The following is a 20,874-nucleotide window of genomic DNA, read 5'->3' as shown; positions in this document are numbered from 1 at the left end:
TTTTAAATTGTCCTGAAATTTAATACTTTTAATGAGGTGAGGCTTCATCAGTGTTTACTCTTTAATTATTTAACTGTCCTAAAAGTGTACTTGATAGCTGACTAGACTGCATGTTAAGTGTTAAAGCAAATTTCTTATTATTTTTACTGATAATTACAAGAGAAGGTCACCTTAGTGACAAGAAGTCCTTTGTTTCTAAGTTTTACTACAGTTTATTTTACAGGTGCTTCTATAGTTTGAGGGTGCCCGCAACCTTGGGTCCTTGAGCCTTGAGTCAAAATATACTTTATACAAAAAATAAAGATGTGCATGAGAAAAACAAGTCTGCAGTTGCTGAAAAGGTCTGTTAAAGACCATAATTAAATGCTTTTGATATGAAAATGTTCTGTTGTATATCGGCTGCCATCCATTTGAGTATACCCATAAAGTTCTGTCAGGCTGAGCCTGAGCAAACACCATCCCTTTAATTCTAGCATCGTCTGCTATAACCCTCCAACATCACTGTTTCAGTTACATTGTGAATGTGTCATAGCTCCCATGAGGTCGGACAGTGTGTCCCAGTCTTCATGTAATAGCACAAGTGACATTAACAAACCAGCAGAAACTTACACAGGCGAAGAGGCGTAATATGCACAAAACACTAAGGGGATCTACTCCAATCAGTGATCACTTAATTGGAGGGAAACACCAAACTGCTCATGGGGAACACACTGAGGGCATCTGGTGGACAGGTGGGTCAACACACTGATCTATAAAAAAGAAGAAAGTGAGAAGCACTAGGGGATGTAGCAACAGCTTCGTCCACTACAGTGTTACATGGCGGTATTAGGTCATTTACTGGGTTACGATCTGTCATTCTGTAGAGACAGCTCCTGGCTTTCAAGAGCGGCATCATCAAACCCTTTGCTATCCCCTCAGATGTCTGCGAGGTGTCAGAGGAGAGGAGAGGAAAGGAGACAGGTCCTTTCCTTCCTGACAAAATGATGCAAGTGTTTGTGAAAGGAGGAGGGAGCACAGTTCTGCTGCAGTTGCTGTCTCTGGTATGTGTACACACACACACACACACACACACACACACACAGCACTAGCGGGCTAGAATGGTGAAAGCATTACATCGTGTATTGATGAACCCCTTGCATATACACACACAGCTCCTCCACCCCACCCCTTCTCAAGGCACTTTAGACAATGAAGACTTCAGTCTGCAAGCAGCAACCTTGGCCTGAAAGGAGCAGCTGTGTGTGTGTGTGCATGTGTGTGCGTATATGTGTGTGTGTGTGTGTGTGTGGGTGTGTGTGTGTGTGGTTTTGTAGTGTGTGTGAAAAGACCCAAAGGTGAATCTTAAGATTGCCTCACCAAAAAGGAGAAAAAAGAATATCTGTCAATATTTTCTGTCCTCTGTCATCGTCTCAATTTTTTTTCCACCGTTCCAAGTCTTGTTTTTGCCTGATTGTGTGCACCTATTGATTGACAACTGGCTCCAGAGCCACTCAGGCCTCTTAAAATACCAGGCCGGGGCTTCAGGTTTCAGGCCCAGGCCTCAGGCCCTGCCATTGTCTGCGTCTGGAAGGCTGGCTCCATTAGAGCCCAGCCCAGCCAGTCCCATTCAGCCTGCCTGCTTTGTGTACCTCCACCTCAGCCGCCTGCCTGCTACCCACAGGGCCCTGGCTAGGTGGGGCTGACAGGGTGTCAACACTGACAAGAACATGGCAGTTAGGAAGAGAGACAGGTAGACAGCACACAAGCCCAGGCGCCTATCATGGCAGCCATTCTCAAGAGTCTTCACTTTCTGACGCTGCTCACTCATCTTTTGTCCCCCATGGTGTTGGCATTCTGTTCTGCTTGTTACAGCTTCACAAGTTGCCGAGCTGGGTTGTTTGCAGAGAGCACGATGGCTATCACTCCGAGTGTGTGAATGGCAAGAGCTCGCGTTACACATATGTCCCACAAGATGAATGGGTAATTGGCAGATGCAATTGAATCTCCAGTCTTGTTATGCAGTCAAATCCACCGCAGTTTTCTTACAATTGAAACCCAGAACAATATTTACTGAAGCTGACAAGGAGATTTATTAATCACTATATTTATTGTCTATAGCACAGTACGTGTTTTCAGACTGGAGGAACTTTTTCACAGTTCTGAGAGCACTTGTTTTTTATTGCGTATGCACTGCCAGAACTAGGAACGATAATAATTCTTAGAATGCTGGTTTGAAGGATTGCTCCTATTTCTAAGTAGGTACTACCCCCCGTACACGAGGAACCTTGAGTGACCTAAGTGTACCGTGACTGGTCAAACACATGAGCCCATGCAGCACTGGAAAATACCAGTTTTTAAAAACACATTAGCCACATAAAACCACAGACAACACAAGAAAGAAAAAAGAATGCAATCGCCAGAAATATGTTGGCATGGTACGCTTCTGCAAACCATGGATTTGTTACATTTGCACATTATTATGTAGAGGAAACTTTTAAATAGTGCTGTGCCTAAGGCTTGGTTAGGTTTCGGCACAAAAAAACAGGAAAAGATCATGTTTTTGCTTAAAATGCTTGGTTTTGGGAGCAAAATTATGGCAGGAAAGGCAGCAAAGTCTTCGTTAAAAACAGCTGCTTTTCATGGCAGACAAGTTGCTACAAAACACCCACGTATGGAGCCTAAAAAGCCAATGGAAACATAGCAATGATTCACTAAAACACAACCAGTGTTGTTGTTTATTGGTCTCAAACAGTGGTCTGCAGCTTGGCAGGCGTCTCACCTTGGTGACATGCCATCCACCATTCCCTTTCCCTCCACATGACAAAGTCAGCTCATATATCGCCTCACTTTAGAAACGTTGATATGATACATGTGAAACATACAAATGTAACATATTTGTGGTTTACCGATACAATGTCAACATTTTCTCCTAGCTATAGAAAAACAGTGAAGTCCAGGCTTTACTGAGCATATATGTAACAGGGCAAAAGCTATTTTTACTTGTCAAAGCAAATGGAAGAATCTTTGATAGCAGGCTTACATCACTTCAGCATTTCTATTGGCAATGTAAACACAAACAGTACAAAAAACCTTGAAGGTGTGTAGCTCTTGTGTAAGTTCCTCTCAGGGAGTCCCCAGAACAGCTTGATCTGAAAAAGCCTAAGGTTGTAAAGAGTTTGTATCAACGATATGGTAACAACACATGCTTTTCTTTCGCACAAGTTGAACATGTCATCTCGGCCGTCTGCCCTACCTGACATTTTAATCAGGCTGAGTTGTTGCACTGCCACATCCTCTTAGCCAACAGTCTCATCCGGAGAATGCATGTAATGAAATTTGCCCTAAATCATGGACATCAGGCCGGAGGTCCAAAAGGTTAAGAGGAGCACAGGGTCAGGTCCCATATAACGCTCCCTGGGCAAAATTAAAAGGGAAAGGCTTCCTTTGTCCAAGCCGCCCCGCAGGTCAAGGAGGTCAGGAGGTCAGTGTCAGGGGGAAGGCCCGGCTCCTCCACCCTCAAATGCTGCAACCTCCACCCCCCCAAAAAAATCAAAGATACCTCTGCAAAAATTAGTGTTGTTTTTGATGGGCAGAGTTCAGCTGAGGGCACGCTGACACGATTCGCTGTGCCTTAATCGGGAGAAGAGGAAGTCCATCTCTGCAAATACACATACTTGTGAGGTCAGAGGACAGCTCAAGCACCTGTGACATTATTGTCAGTGGCTGCACGCGTTTGTGTATGAATGTAGATGACATAGGGACAAGAGGTTTTCGAGGAGCAAATTGGATTCATGTCGGACCTTCTGCTTATTGATAAAGATGACAGATGCTCGCATAGGCATGGCGGGCCAGATTCAGACGTTAACGCAGTTAACTGCTATTTGCTCACAGTGCTATTATTCTAAATGGCATTATGGTGGGATGTGTGGCTGCAAGACATGCTGGTGTGCTGCTGCTCATGTGTGTGTGTGTGTGTGTGTGTACAAGTTTTAATGTCTAAACTAGGAGCTGCTGGTTTCAATATTGAATGGGTATACAGGCCAAATGGAAACAGTGGCAGCTGATTGAGACAAATGGTGTTGAGGCCTGATGCCTCAACTGGGAGAGAGAAAGAGAGCAAAAGATGGACACACTCTGTGTAATGATATCACGCTTGATAAATGCCACATTAGTGCTTTTGTTGCCTACAAGGACATACTGAAAGACACTTTAAATAGATAGCTAATACAGCGTTGTAGAAAAAAAAGAATGAATTTGAAAATGTTAAATATAAACGTGCCCGCTCACTGATAGATATCCTCAGACATACAACAGAACAATCAGATAAAATAGTTTGCGTCTGGTCTTGTGTCTTCGGGGCAGATCAAGAGATGTCTGCCATGTTTACGTGGAGTGACCCTCATTCTTCTCGTCCATCCCAAAGGCTCTCCCTCTCCGTCTCTCCCTTTGTGTCTGTCTCTGCCTCGCTCTCTCTTATCTGGCTGTCTGAGCTTGTTGACTCTACCTGAGTTGGTTAGTCATCCTCTCCAGGCGTCACTAAGGCAATTTCAGGGATGACCATAAATCAGCTGACAGGTTACGCTATCAGCAAGTGACACATTCAACATCTAAGCAAAGTTTAATGGTCAGCTATAAACATTTATGAGTATACCTTTTGTGTGCAGCTCTCTGCTCAAGTATCTCATCGGACCTCTATCAGTGCCTCCTTATCATGCACACGTTGTCACAGATACAGTGAGTGGAGACAAAATGGGCTATTTTGTTCACCTGAGTGCTTGGACCCACATAACCTGTTGGTTGGGATCAGCGTCTTTCCAGTTAGTATTGATCTTGTCTGCTGTAGGTGATTGAATTGTTGGACTGTTGTCGGTCAAAAGCCACTGATAAGGACACAGAAAGGTGTGAAAACACTGCTTTGGAAAACAGAGACATGAGGGTGCATTTGTTCTGAGAAGCAGGAATATAAAATAATCCCAGAAATCTGTTTTTACAACACTCCCACTTTGTAAACACTGTAATCAGATAAGGGCAAAGAAAAAAATGTTGAGTGCCATGGATTCTCCTCCTCTTGCAACTATTAACCAAAACTATCAAAGGCACTTTTTACTGTAATATAACTGCTGACCAACAATATGTCAGCCTTTAATAAATAAGTAAAAGAAATTAAACTGCACCACATTACAACCTGGCAAATATTTGTTTGCAATATTACATTAAAGCATGTAATGTGACACACACACTGTCTATTTTCCTTTTCAGCTGAACAAGTCTCAAACAGGGTCAAGACGCAGGTGGTGCATGTTGCAGCACATTTGCGATGACAAGTAAAAGTGAGGACATTTTATTTTTTACAGCATTGTTCTAAAATGCTGAAACCAAGACAGATCCAGATCAAAATGCTCAAATACAACAATAACTAGAAGGTGATTTGAGGGGGACGAAAGGAGACGTCATACCTGTTGTTCACAAAATTACCAAAATGTGTCCCTCTTGTCTCCATCCCATCAAGACAACGTCCTTGGGGCACAACCAGGAAACTCATACACCAGTTGCATGCCTTAAATCATCTCAAATGATGCTAGTCTGTGCATTCTGATAAGCAATGCGACTTGAGTCTGTGAGGTACACACAGGACAGAGACGTGACAAAATACAACGGTTGCAGAGATACGTGAGCCAGGAAAAGTAATTTCACATGCCATGTTCTAATAAGAGAAAAGTAGACAGCAGAAACAGAGCCTCTAATCAAAAATGGACACTTACATGTTCATTCTTTCCACAGGAAGTTTACTATGTCTCATCATATGTTTGATCGTGGCGATTATTAAAAGCAAAAACGTGGGGCGCCAGTGCCAGACATAGCACAGAGCACCTTTTGAGCAAACAAACCTACTCAAATTCTGATCTAAGGTGACAGAAAATTAGATATTTAAAAATAAAACAATGAACAAATTGCCCAGTGACAATACCTAACATCTGATCAATTTACACCATTTGATAGACATTGTGGACAGGTCATCAGAAAGCCTCAGATCTGCTTACAAACATATCAACTATTCACACCTTGGGGCAAAAGGACTGTCTGAGCAAAATCTCCAAACAGATAGGACACTTGTGAGACAACACTAAACTAATCACTGATTTGGGGCTACAAACCAACAACTAACTGTTCCTTCCTCTTGTTGTTTTCCTTGTATTTTAATTCAGTGGTATTATGGTGTCTGTGTCCAACTGTGATTCATTTCCCTTGGATATTAGAGCAACATCTTGTCAAGCACAGAGCACCACATCATTTACAGTTTTGTGTTATCATAAAGTATAAAGGAAAATGTTTCCCTGTATAGTGGGGAAGTTTCAATGCTATAGATCAAAGGTGCTGCTGGTGGTGGGGGGGGCAGGTGTGACCGCGTGGGTTTAATTAGAGCGTCAACACCACCGCACTGCACTGGCCAGCTGATAAGGAGAGCAGACAGATGACAGGAGGTGTGCGAGGCCGGTTGGAGACAGTCTTATCTCGGGGCGGAGAAAGACTGCAGCCGCCCAGGCTTCCTCACGCAATGGAGGGAGGGGGTAGAGGAGGAAGATGGGGGAGAGGCTGCGATAGTCCAATTACCTGTGAGTCATCGGTCTCTTCTTCCCATGCTTTGCTGATAGTCGAGGCAAACTGGCACATGCTGGTGTCAAAGGTTTACTCAGTTACCTACAAGGTCTCAGTGCCACCTTGTGTTGTGAAATGTCTCTTTATTTCCAAATTTGAGGACTATGTTGAACCCACTGAAGTGTCGAGTATCCTTGAATTTTAGCTAAAAATCCAACCTGTACTCCATCTAGGATGAACTCCACTGCTTTACAAGGTTATCCACTGAAATGGGGCTGAATCAATGAGCTTGCTGCTCCCTTAACAAAGACTACATTGAATTTAAAATGTGTTTACAGTCCTACAGCTCTATCCGAGCTATGTTACAGTAATTGTAGGTTTTCATGCTAATATCAGATGGGTGAAAGGGTTATGGTGGGAGTTTGGGGTGGAGAATGGGTGAAGAGAAAAGGGTGACACAGATGTTCAATGTGTTTTTTATCTATCCTGGAAGAAAGGCATCAGATGAAGTGTGGGTAAATGGATGACCATCTATTTCTGTTTGTGTATGCTAACATTTATGAGGATATTAAGTCCGTGAGTGAGATATCCATAAAAGAGAAAAAAAATCCATATAGCGCCACTGCTATGGCTGAGTGTGTGTGTGTGGGTGTGCAAGTGTGTGTGTGTGTGTGTGTGTGTGTGTGTGTGTGTGTGTGTGTGACGCTCTGGCTCCTAGCTGTCTGCGCCTTGCTCCCCGCCGCTCACTGCACACCACATTATTTTTAACCCACTGCCTCCGAGAGGAAGCAGGAGACGCTTGGGCCTCTGAAGTCCAGCACAATGAGGAATAAGCTCACACACACATACACAGTCACCGAGTCGCACACGTGTGCTGAAACACCTAGACGCACACACCAGCTTTTGTCATCTGCCGACAGACACTCCTGGACACACAATCGGTACCTGCACACACATGTACACACAGACAGACATTACACACTTACTCTACACATTCTCTCTCAGCACCAGACATCCATCCATCCGCTCTTCGCAGACACACAATATACTCTCACGCGGACAGCCTGCCTTACCTTGCGCCCCACCCATCTTCTCCGTGGCGCTGGCTGTCCCTGTTGACCCAGATCCAGCAGGTCACCCTGGGTCAGTGGGCTGTAAATGAACTGATACTAATTACAGTAAACAGCACCACATCAGAGCGTGTGTTCCTGCATGTGTGTTTGCATGCATACATGTGAGTGGTGAAACTGGACAGGCTTAATTCACGGAAAAGGGAGGTCCGCACACCAGCCCCGAGCGGCAATCAAGGGTGTTTAATTGTTCATGTTGATCATCTCGGGTGGGGGCTGTTTAGGTTTTAGGCTAAGGCCTCTCATCTATTTTCTCACTTCCTCTTCTGAACACTTAATCATCAGTGTGGTGATTGGTGTTTGGATTTGGGTGTCGCGGGCTGACGTACTTCAGTATATGAAATGGATATAGTTTCAACACCATATTCTCTCCGTATGCATGTGTCATGTGTGGATGACGTCACCTAAAATATTTTGATGAAAGCAGTGAGCCACCTGTTGATCTGGTCTGAGATTGTATGATTCCTTCTCTTCATTGCCCACCGTCTCACATGACTCCATGCTGTCTAATTGACTCCACTCTCTGTAACTCACCCAATCAAACGCTCCCATGATGCCTCACTAGGAAAGCGACTGACTGACTGAGTGGTGCCTTGTAAGTATTTAACCTCCTGCAGTGGAGACATACACACACACACACATCAACCCAGTCACTCAGTCAAGGCAGAAAATCAGATTGACTCAACCTCTAAAGGCAGTGCCATTGAAATCAGATTACAGATGAGGGAGCCCACAATTTCCAGAGCACCGCATCCACCACAAACGCTTTGGCCTTGAAAACATACACCTCTTCCTCTCTTGCTTTCTTCCTCTCTCTCTAACACACGCGCATACACATTCGCTTGAAGGGAAAAGTGATCAACAGGGAAAGTGATGGCTGGGGGAAAATTGAAGGTAATTAAGTCCAGCCTTCCTTGTCTGAATCGATGAGATGAGGGGTCGCAGGCCCATCTCACATTGCACTCTCCTTTTAGACCCTTTCTCAGCCCCTCTCTCTGTTTCTCTATCCCTCTATGAATTCAAACATACACACAGTATGCTTGTTTATCTGTTCATGGGTTCCTTAAGTGTGCCTCAAGGTTTAACATTACCATAACTCGAAGAAAAGAACTGATTTTTCCTTCACTCTTGCTTTATATGCGTTACTGTAGCAGCCCTCAGTTCTCTCCATGAGGGCTGATGTTGACATCCTGCTTCACAGCCTGTCCAGCCGCCACAGTGTGTAGCCAAACGCCCTGAAAGTGTCTGCCACATTGTTCTCCCACTTGAAAGTCAGCAAAGCTTTGTCAGCGTCCTCTAGTGTAGTCCTTTATCGTATTCACACGCTGGGCTTTATTTTTAGCCCATCCAAGTCCGTTCCCGTTGTTCCGGCAATTCTTGAGCAATCTTTCAGACCCCCCTGCCTCCTCCATTGTATTTTTAGACAAAGGTGAAAAATGGCAGACCTGACGAGATGAGGGCTGGGTCTGTCTGAGGAGAGGGAGGGAGGGAGGAAGGGGGGGACTTGAGACTAGACAAGTTGTGTCAGAGGACACTGGACCTGGCTTGACCACTGCAGACTGGACATTGTGGATGCAAATATATCATTAATAAATAATATTATTCCATTTATATTTCAAAATGTAAAATGCGATTTGTGTTTTTTTACTCTTCATTTTTGTTGCTCAGATTAAACAAAAGAGATACAGCAATGTAATTAGTGAGCTTGATGGTGGGCTGATAGGAGGATTGTGTAAACTTTGGACTGAGCCAGGTTAGCCCCCTCCCCCGCCCCCGCCCCTTTTTTTTCAGTCTTTGTGCTAAGCTAAGTTAGCCGGCAGCTAGCAGTAGCCTCATCATAAGCACACTAAGAGTGGTATCAATCTTCTCATCTAATTCTTAGCAGTAAGTGTATTTACCAAAATGTCGAACTTTACCTTAAATCACAGGCACTGAATGACCAAGTTAGCATTGAGGCTGGCAGCCTTTGCATTCAAATGATGCAAATATTCAGTTTAGTAAGACGACTGTTCCAGAGAAATGTCAGAAAATGTATACACATTGAATTCAATCTATAGAATAACATTGACTTACACAGCAAAGTCAAAAACCGGCACAGGAAATCGACGGAGTTGACATGCTGCCATGCTGCTAGCAACCATGACTAGAACCTGTGATGTGGACATTGCTCCCAAAATGTTGCTACTCACTAGGAATAGTGTTAGCATTGGGCAATAAATGGCATTCATTATATGCTGGAAAATGTTACAATTCTGATTATAAACATTACTGCCAGATGGACCAAGTGGAACCTTTTTTAGTGACTAAGTTTGTCGCTACCATCATTAAGATTTGATATCAGCTCATATTGACTGGACTGACTTCTTTTGAAAAATAAATGCACTGGTATATGAATATCATGGGTTCTGGGGAGAGGTTAAAAAGTGACACGGCAGTGTTCTAAGTAAGTTATAAATAACATACAGAAACACTGAGCGCAATAGTCCACCTTCCACCTTCTCTTCCCCCTCTGTCACTGTCTATCTTAAACACCGAAACACACACATTTTGTGTTGTCCTCAGTCCTGACAACTGTGCCGATATAATGCATAAAGTTGGCTATTTGTGGGTTTGGGTGGTAGACTAACACATGTTTTTGCCTTCCTCCCCCCTCCACCAACAATATCATCTCATCATCACCATCACAATAGAGGTCTGTGTCTTCATAGTGTCTGTTCTTCTTCTATCTTCTTCAACAAACTAGAAAGTGCATCCCTAAGTAGGGGACTGACATATTCACATCTTTGCTAAGATTTCACATACAATGTACGTCCACGCCAGGCCTGTTTTATCTCTATCAAACATTTAGCATAGATGTATAGATACAAAACTACCACGGTAAAAATGACATCCAGTGATTTGACAAAGCATGGCAGTGAGGCAATGGTGTTTGCCCTATGAATGGTTATCCTGCCCAGTTAGAGAATATGTTTGTGCTGTTTTTAAGCCATCATTGTGTTTGCGCATGTGTGTATGGGTATTGCCCATGTGGTTCTGAGTGCCCTGGTTGGCCTCTTGTGTACATGGTCATGTGCGTGCTCGAGTTCAGGTCTCAGAGTAACAGATACAGCCAGATACATTCCATAGAGAACATTTTACTCCAAGGCTTAATTAGTTTTTTCTTCTAGTTAGCCGCGGTCCTGACTTGAGCGAAAGAAGGAGAAGTGGGTGTGGGGTTTGGAACGGGGGGAGAAGTCAAGCCACTACTTCAACAATCCATGTTAAGGCGACCGTGTTTCATTTCCTGGTGCCTGCCTTAGTTCCCCTTAAATAGCATTACCTGTTGAAGCCAGTTAAATCACCGACAGCATGATTAGAAGGCCACTGAGGACCCAGAGTCTGGGCAACAAAGCACGGACTAGCCTTTAATTCAATTTATCTTTATAAACATACACATCTGCCTCTGATTTGCCACAAATTTTCGAGATGTCTTTTACTGCTTTGACAGAAAAGTTTGGGCTCAATTTACTTTCAAACTGAAAAACACTCTCCCTTTCCAGAACCACCTTTATCTGGATATTGATCATTTTGCTCATAATAAGCTCTAAGGTAGTGAGTGCTGCATAAAACAGTACATAAAATATACTCCTAATGGTTCATTAATGACTAGGATCAAAAGACAACTGTATTGGCCAGGATGATATAAATTTCCTGGGTCAGTTCATGGTTAATGAGGATATATGTGTTCTGAATGTATCAGAGCAGATATAGTAAAATATAATTGTGATGAATGAGTGCATTTGTGCTCTTTGTTAGTTCATGATATTTTGCAGAAAATCATATGAGCAATGGATTTTTTCATCATTGCAGACAAAGGTTACTGTACGCCAGACTTTTTTTTTTGTCTGCATGCATGAACGCCAGAAATAATATTTGGATTATATCTAAAATACACACTTATCTCTTCGCATTTAAAGCAATGTGCTGATTTGCTTCCCTCCAATACAAAAACAAAAACCTTACACATGAAGAACATAAAAAGGCATTGTTTTTATGGGGCTATGACCGACACAATATATAATTTAGCATGTAAATAATACCTATATTCTGTTGTTGCTCCATGCAAACATCTTCACCACATGGGATTGATGGAGGTGAAAGAAACAGATGGGTGCTTTAGGACATCAGCTGTGGCCCGTTAGCCAGGTCACCACGCTAGCCATTGTCACAAGCAGACTCAAGCCTCATGTCTACATTCTTAGGTCATGTTCTGGAAGTGCGGGGTCGTGCTCCTTCACCTCCACCCCCACCATTGAGTTAGGAGCCAAACACGATGTAATTACACCCATTTGGCTCGGGAGTAGTCACAGGATTGGCAAGTGGTCTGCTGTCTCTTGCGCCTGTCTCCCCAGACAAGGCTACTCAAACAAGGGCCGTGACCTACCTTTGTCAAGCACAGACCTCTGAGACTATTAGGTGATCAGCACACATTAAGAGCAGGCAGTGGAGACGACACTATGGGTTTTTGTTATACAAAGGTGATGCACCTTTATGTAGTCTAAAAATAATTCAAAAGCTCCCAAACAATCAATGTCCAGTCTTAGGCGTCAACTAAAAACATATTTTTAGAGATAACATTAATATGGAAAACAGTTTCCTGATATGACACCATGTTACACTGTACATGGTGAGCCACAACCATGCCACAGATCATTAGGGTGTTATCAGTGGCTGCATCAAAGGATGGGCAGAGGGAGAAGTGTAACAAATCCTTGGTGCTTTGAGTATGATAAGCATCATTTATCACTGAGAGTGCTGCTGGCCCATTAACAACCACGGCTCCATTAGCACTATCTGCAAGGCTTTTATAATGCCTTGTCCGGCCACATCTTTACGTTTGCATGAGGAAATCATTAAACATTGTTTGTGTGAGACGGATGCAGCTTTTAGGCTATCTAACAGCTAGGCCATGTTCTCTGGGGCCCTGGTAGGTGGAGATATGGAAACTGTTTTGATTTCAGTTTGGAACAGCAGTAAAATAAGTCTTGAAATTATGCCACTTCCTGTCCCTGTATGTTTCTGCGTCTTTGCTGTGCTGTACATGCCCCAGCCCAGAGACATTCAAGTCAGACAGTCTGTAACTGTGAATGAGTCCATCTATGTGTTGAACGGGGAAAATACTGGAACAAATACGATAAAATGTGACCGCTGAAAGGAGCCAAAACGGCTTCCAGAATAAAAATGAAATGTGTCCAATCAATTTTATTTATGTCACCAAATATCACAAATCTAAAATTTGCCTCAAGGGGCGTTACAGTGTGTAGAACATACAACATCCTCTGTCCTTAGATGCTTTCTTCGAATTGGAAAAAACTCAGGGAAAAAATAGCAGAAGCTTAGGGAGAGCAACAGGGGAGGGATCCCTCTCCCTGGACAGAAGGACATGCAATAGATGTAGTCTGTACAGAACAACCAACACTATTCACTATTAACACTATAAGTTACACCATGACATCGTGTGATAATGATGATGTTAGCCTGTACACTATCACACTTGTTACATGCTACATGCATAGCAGATATCCGCAATAATATTTGAATCAAGGAATCAGAATATTAAAACTGTCTACTTTAGTGTGTTTCAATATTTGGTCATGCTGTCTGTGTTTGCTGCTAAGCTGCATGTAAGTATGCTTGTGTTGTGTTTATTTGCATGTTTACTCTAAACTGCAGTGTACTGATCTCTTAGGACCACTGTAGGATGGTGCCAAAGTCGTAAACTTTATTACTGAATAATTGTGTAATAACTTGGTAAGCCATGTGTGCATACAAATTACTGCATATATAATGGAGGGCACAACAAATGATGTTACAAAAACAGAAGTTGCAGTCCTGTAATAAAGTCTGTATATTGGCTTGGTGCTGGCAAGTCTATTTTGCACACTGAAAGGTATCAAAGTTAAGACCTTTCACACATGCACTGCAAACCTGCAGACAAAACCCGCAGGAGCTGTACGTGAGAATGCAAATGTCCAAATCAGTTGGATCAGACATTTACCTGCCTTTACCATGCCAGCTCCCTATTACAAAGTCTGCATATTGCTTGACTGAGCCCATGTGTGAATAGTGCAGGTATTTTTCTGGAGGATTTACAGCAAGCAAGTGGGTGTGTTGATGACGTGTCTAAAACTGAAAGAAACACCTGATGATAAAAAAAAGGCTAATTTACATGATGACGGCAACAAAAATGTCTAACTGGAGAGACGACAAGATTAGAGAACTTCCGAAACTGAAAATGTGAGACAAATTCAAGGAATGGCAAAAGACTCTGTTGTTTATGAACAAATTACAAACAGGCTATGTGGCTGCGGTGTAATCTGCGTCATATCCTGCCTCCTGCACACTCTACCCAGGTGCCACCCCTCACCTAACCCAGTATTTCCAGTAGGTGAGAACGCATCTGACACAAACAATCTCCTGTTGTGCGCTAAATATGTGAAAGAGGAACTCCGGACAATGTTATTTTAGGACATTTTTATTCAGCAAAATATCCGCACATAGAAACAACATCCTAAGCAAGACAGCAAAAAGAAAGTTACGGATTTCACCTTTAAAATGAGCGACCTGTAGCCACAAAGCCTGTAAGTGTTTCATTTTGGGTGGATGAGCCCTGTGGTCTGTAATCAGGTCCTGTGCGTGTCCTGAAGGAGTAGAATAGGTTTTAAAGGGAAAGGCTGAGTAGTAATTACCATCTGACCCCTGCTCTGGCTAATGGGGGTGGTGGGGGGTGGGGTTTATAAGTAATGGGTGAGGGGTGGGGATTAAGGATAGGGGAGGCGAGGCCTCTCGCTCAGACAGAAGATGAAGACAGTTATGTTTGTATGAACAGACACTGGAGTTCATTGTCCTCCACGCTTCCTGCACCCCCCTCCCCGCCAACATAAAATGACCCCCGACTCAATCTGGTGAGGTATCTTCACCCATGAATATACGCACACACACACACACACACACACACACACACACAGAGACTTCATTCTGAGCACACAAATACACATACTCGCACACATCCTCCTCTCCTGATCAGATGACATCATTAACAATCATTACTGGGACACCAGGAAGTGCAGAGATCTCCGGCTCAGCGTCTGGCTGCATGGGATCAGGTTAGCGTGCAAGAGATGAGAGATCTGAAAAGGAAAGCACCCACCAAAGCTATTTTACCTCAGATTTCATTAATACCTCGGTGCTAACAGAAGCCACAAAAGAACGATGGTAATATCCAAGCAAAATTCCAACCCACCATCACTTCCTGTGTGCTTCGTCTATATGGATTTCCCATGAATTTGTGGTAAAAAAAAATCTTCGTGATTGCTGTAAATGGATTTTCTATGTGAAAATCAAAAGCATGCTTTAAGCTGTTTGTTTCTGATAGTTTTAAACATGTAAGAAAGGCATCCAGATGGCGGCTTGATCAAATATTAAAGCATATTTACAGTATTACACAAGCCTATAGTTTATATATATTACATTAAGGGTTCGTCTGATGTTGAATATTTCTTTGGCGTAGGATGATCAGTGTTTTCTTATCCTGTCAATTTAAACTGGATACAGGGCTTTGTGGTTTCTGCGGCCAGGTTGGTGATTTGGACTGGGGCTGGTGTGTGGTGTGTGCTGGAGCCACGGTTCCTCAGAGTGAAAGGCTTTCCCTTCGGGCCCAGAGAAAGCTGACACGCCAGGCCTGGGTTAGTCAGTGACAGGCCCCTGGCAGGAAGCTTGTCTGAGTCCATGGGCGTCTCAGTAGCTGTTCTTGTATGACACTAACCACAGCTACCACAAGACAAGCAATACTGCTGTTGCTGTCGGAGGCTATGTTACTGTGATTCGATGCATGCAGACCTTTGCGTGGGACAGGGGAGAAGTGAGTGTGTGTCTGAATTTACAGTGGCTGCGTGAACGCATGCATGCATATGTGCGTGCGATGCTGCAAACACATGTACATGCACGTGTGTATGATTGAATCTTTGCGTGTGTGTAGGTGTGCGTGTGTGTGTGTGTCAGGACTCTGATCTAAATGCTCCACAAGGGAGGAGAGAAGAGTGACCCCTACTGTCAAAGAAACTACACACCAGCTCCACACTGTGTAGGTACAGGATAACACCACACTGAGACACTGAATAACCCTAAAAATAATCTATTGAATTTAAGGTCATCGTGATTCTAGATTATTATCTGACGCATACAGTTGCAGTATTAATGTGACATAACTGTGTGCACATGTAACATGTTTCACAAAGAATGCAGTACTTTAAATGTGGGTTGTCTTCCCAATAGCCTTCATGTCAGACAACAATCATCAGTAAACATCACAGGCAGAGAAGTACTTTTATATGTTCCATCACCATCCACTTGAGCTTTCAGTTTTCTTCTCTGAATTGGGGCTATGATTGGAGCAGGGAGTGCTGGAAATCCTTTGAAAAGGGAAAACAAAAGGTCTCCTCTGCTGTGATGAAGCATACCTCTCAAGAGACCGGACCTGGGCCTGACTCAACCTTTCACACAATCGCTGGCCAACAATGCAACAAACCCTGCCCTCGCAAACCTACTATTGTACTGGAGCACGCCACAGCTGTGGAGAATCACATTTAGGTGTCAGAGGCAACAAATGTTTCTTTAATTGGAATAGTGGTATTAGCTCATGTTTCCTCCCCGTGCTTTATGAATCCCCCGTGCCTATTGTTTGGAAGTTCGCGTTGACGTCGCCTTGGCGGCCCTGGCTAATTGAGAGAGTGTGTGTTTGGACCAGGTTCAAGAGGAACTAGCGTCTTTTGGTTGTGTGTGTGTGTGGGGGGGAATAATGTGTGTGTGTTTTTCTCTTTTTTTTTATTTCCAAGGTTGTGTCTGTGTGTGAGTCTACGTGCAGGATCTAGTGCTGCTTTCTACGCATTCTCTCATTGACAATAAATGTTATTCATTTTGTTTATTCCATAAATGAGCCCATACACGCAGTGACTCTGACCCTGAGCAAAGTAATGAAGAATCACCCCCCCCCCCCCCCCCTTTCACCACAGTCACCTAATCTGTTTTTCAGACAGATTAAGTCAGCAACCAAACACAAACAGTCAAACAGTGACCATATTTGTCCACGTTTGAATCCAAGTGTTATTAAAAAACCCTGCAAATATCCCAAGAAAGGATTAAATGGATTGTCAGTTTCATATGCTTAATATCCAGTATAAATACAAACATATCACTGAGTTTATCACGGAGCTTTGAAGAGCATAATCATCTTTTGATTTATAATACAAAAATAAAAGAAAGTACCATGAAACATTCCTACCGCTACACTTTAAGTTTATATGCCCCTGCCAAATTTGATAGGAAATGTTTAATATTTGACCTCAGTTTGATGTCAGGAGCGATTCACTATTGGTCCGATAAGTACCCGATTTTTTGCACTCTCCTGATCTTTCCTAATCTGAGGAGATAAGATTACTGGTAATCTAGGGCATCAAAGACACACCAATCCCTTTCCCTAATATGGGATCTTAACACTGGATCAAGACAACTTGCCACAATCCAGGTCACAACCGAGGATACGGAAGATTAAGAAGAGGAAGAACTCTTGATTTTCTTGAACTTTCACTTGCTCACCTTATGTTATTTTTATCAAAATGTGGAATGTTTAACATATACATTTCGAAATCAGATTCTGTGTGATATATTGTGATGTTCTGTTGAAATGAACATTACATCCATATAGTTTACTGTTATTAGAATGAATTCAATACCTCTCATTATATTATGAGATATATTGTTATAATTAGTATCAATTCTACACAAAGGACAAGGTTAAATTAACTCACATGATTTAATGGTCATCTCAATTTCCCAAATATTCAGCCCACATGTTGTTTTGATATTTGTCCGAGCCAGAAATAATAATATATCTACACAAAACACTGATGTCACTGATGAAATTACTGCATGTATTTTTTCGATGAAGTTATTCATTTCAGACACAGTACAAATCACATAATCCACATATTTATTCCCAAAAAATGTGTTTACAGGATGAATCTTTAATCCGGCGTTTCAGATGAATAATAAATCATCACAAGGAAGTATGGTGTGTTTTTTCTCATCTTGAGATGGAACAGGTGCTGCTGGCCTCCGAGATCGGTGTCATCTGAGGATTACGGTGTGTGTCGCCGAGGGGATTGTGAACGTGTCTCAAGAATTACTGCCATAGGAACTGAGATTACAGATATGGATTAGGAGTGGAATAAGACGCAGATAGTGCTAAATTCACAAGATAATCTGTCAGCGTGCCTTGACGAAAATATTCCTCATGTGAAAACAGAATAAGACGGCTTTAGTGATGTGTGTGTGTGTGCGTGTGTGTTGAGTGAGGAGTGGTTGGGATTATTGCAGAAACAAATGCACTTGATGGCAGTGCTTGTTTTGGTAGATTATCAAAAGCATGACTGAATATACTGATATTCAATGTCAGGAAATTAACCTTTAGTTTGGCCTTTAATGGCTTGTGTACTTGTTTCACACACTCTCTTGACTGTGACAAGATAGCTGAGGTTTGCTTGCCAAATCTAATGTGATCAGGGCATAGAGAGAGCGTGAACTGGTATGTGTGGATGCAGCAGTGGGCTCAGAAGTGAGTGGTTTGGAGAGAATTCATTAGCGTGTAGACAGGTGGCTAGTATTACACTCCACTAGTGAAAGTCAGCAGCCTGAGCTATCCTGTACTCCTCTCTCTCTCTCTTTCTCTCTCTCTCTCTCTTTCTCTCCCCTCTCTGCAAGCAGTAAAGCTACACCAGCCCTGGATGACATTTCCAAAGACAGCAGGCCACTGATTAGAAAATGGTCTGCACTGAAACAACAGCCTCCGATCTTTATCAAAGTTTAACATTCCCCCCACTCTCTCTCTTTCTCTGTCTCTCTCCCTCTCTCTCTCCAACCTTGCTATCTATCCGTCTCGAAGGCCTGTCTCTCTTGGGAGCCAACTATAAGTACTCCATCAGGCAAACCGCATTAGTGTAATTTCGTCCCAGGAAATTAGCAGAGCAGAGCGGCGCCAATTAGAAGTCAATAGCTGGCTTTATTAATCGAGCTAGCCATCGCACTTGATTAGATTAAGCTGGGGCTGAGCTCTGTTTGTGTGTGTGTGAGAGAGTGTCTTTGTGTGTTTATTCATCTGTGTTTGTGCCTGTCAGTGTATTGCTTGTGCATCCTTGGCTGTGTGTGTGTGCGTGTATGTGTGTGTGTGTGTGTGTGTGTGTGTGGGGCCTCATGCAGAGAGCGGCAGGTGCTGCTGACTTGCTGATCCTGTCTCATTGTGACTGTCTGCGGCTCTGTCAGAGCTCAGTAATATGTTGATATTGACCCTCTTCGACTGCAGGCTCTTAGAAGACACACTGCAGAGGGGGCCGGGGCTGGAGGCTTCAGTTAATACAGAAACAAGCCAGCCAATTGGATAAATTAAACTGACATTATTATATTAACTGCTGTAATCATATAGCAGCAATTAGCGAGCCACATAAGGAGCATAATGTCATACTATCATAGTGTAAAGCAAGCATATGGATAGTCATGAATGAAATAGTTCAACATATCGACTCCATTCTACATCTATACCTGTCTTCTGTGTCCATGAGTCTCTTCCTCATGTGAGAAGCAGTTATCAGTCATCAACATAGATCAGTGGATTTGACAGCTTATACCTATCATACACAAGAAGACTCTGAATAGTCACACACCATTAAGTTATACAAAGGGATCTTGCAGAGTTACAATTTGCACAACTACAACTAGATTCCTTTTGAGATTATTACCCACCCTGCTCCTGGTGGAAAATATTATTTCCTTTGATAAATATGACATATTAACAATTCCTTACATGTATGCAAAAAGCAGCCTGTTGTCTCCCAAGTCATCAAATGCCTCTGCTTTGTCAGTGATTTTGGCATCAAACACCTACACAAAAAGGCATCTTTCACGGTTGTATGATACATCACCGGGCAGCGTCAGTTTTTAACGCCACTGGACAGTGTCAGTTTGAAATGCTGCCAGCAACAATGTAATAAAAGGAGCTGAAAAGTGGGCAGGAGGGGAGATGGATTAATCATACTAACCCTGGACTTTCACCCAGGAGTCTCCTGTTTGCTTCTGTTGTGAATGATGAGCCAAACCATGATGTTTTTTCCTAATTCTAAGCTTGTGCTTTTGTTGCCTAAACATCAATAACAGATGCAGGAGGATACCTGGCACATCATATGTAGATGTGAAAGTCCATTGATAAAAGAGCAATATTTGGTGAGTTACAATGACAACGCACTGGCAAAAACACATAGCTCTAGAAATACAAGATTAAAGGCATCACATATCTACAGAATTCTCATCAGTACTCAATATATGCACCAATACATCAATGTAATTCATGAAGTCAAACTATATTTGTGTACGAAATTTACTTTTTGGATTTTGTCACCTTAATTTGTCACCAACCTCCATTTGTAAGCTGCGCTATTTTAGTGTAAGAAGACCATGGGAATGCGAGGTGAACTGTTAAAAAAATTAGGATCTCTCACTTAAAGAGGCAACAGATCGTTCGTTGTTGTTTTTTTTTACCTTGGTGCCACCTAGCGTCAACGGTGTTGCTCGCACTGTAGCAACAACCAAATTGACCGTGGGGATCAGAGATAATCAGTAAAATGTAGGCTGTAAAGCCACCAGTATACCTCTAGACTGAGAAGGTGTGTGGACACTCTACTAAATAAATGAGTAAAGAGACCGAGCAACAATTATCAGATTTATCTGAAGAAAAAACAAATAGTAATGCAAATAATTATACCAGAATGCACAGTACAAACAACTGTAGACACGTAAGGGATAATGTATAGTGAGCCGGTGACTGTTGAAAAATAACTCCTGACAGGGGCGGGTCGGGGTTCTGTTCCCCCATTGCTATGGTGTCCCTAGCAACGGAGCAGCAGAGCAGCGGTGATACCTCAAGAAATAAACACCGCAGAATTTTGTTGAAATTGAAATGGGAAATTGAATGGTAAACAAAGTCCAGTGTTCACTTATCTGGGCATAACTTAGCTGGGCGATGTCCGTCAATAGCTGCCTCAGTGAGAAGAGAACAGAAGGAAGAGAGGGGGGTATCACTGTC

Source organism: Epinephelus fuscoguttatus, linkage group LG18 (assembly GCF_011397635.1).
Source record: "Epinephelus fuscoguttatus linkage group LG18, E.fuscoguttatus.final_Chr_v1".
In the NCBI taxonomy this organism is placed as follows: domain Eukaryota; kingdom Metazoa; phylum Chordata; class Actinopteri; order Perciformes; family Serranidae; genus Epinephelus; species Epinephelus fuscoguttatus.
The sequence above is the reverse complement of the archived record's forward strand: the minus strand, read 5'-3'. Positions refer to the sequence as shown.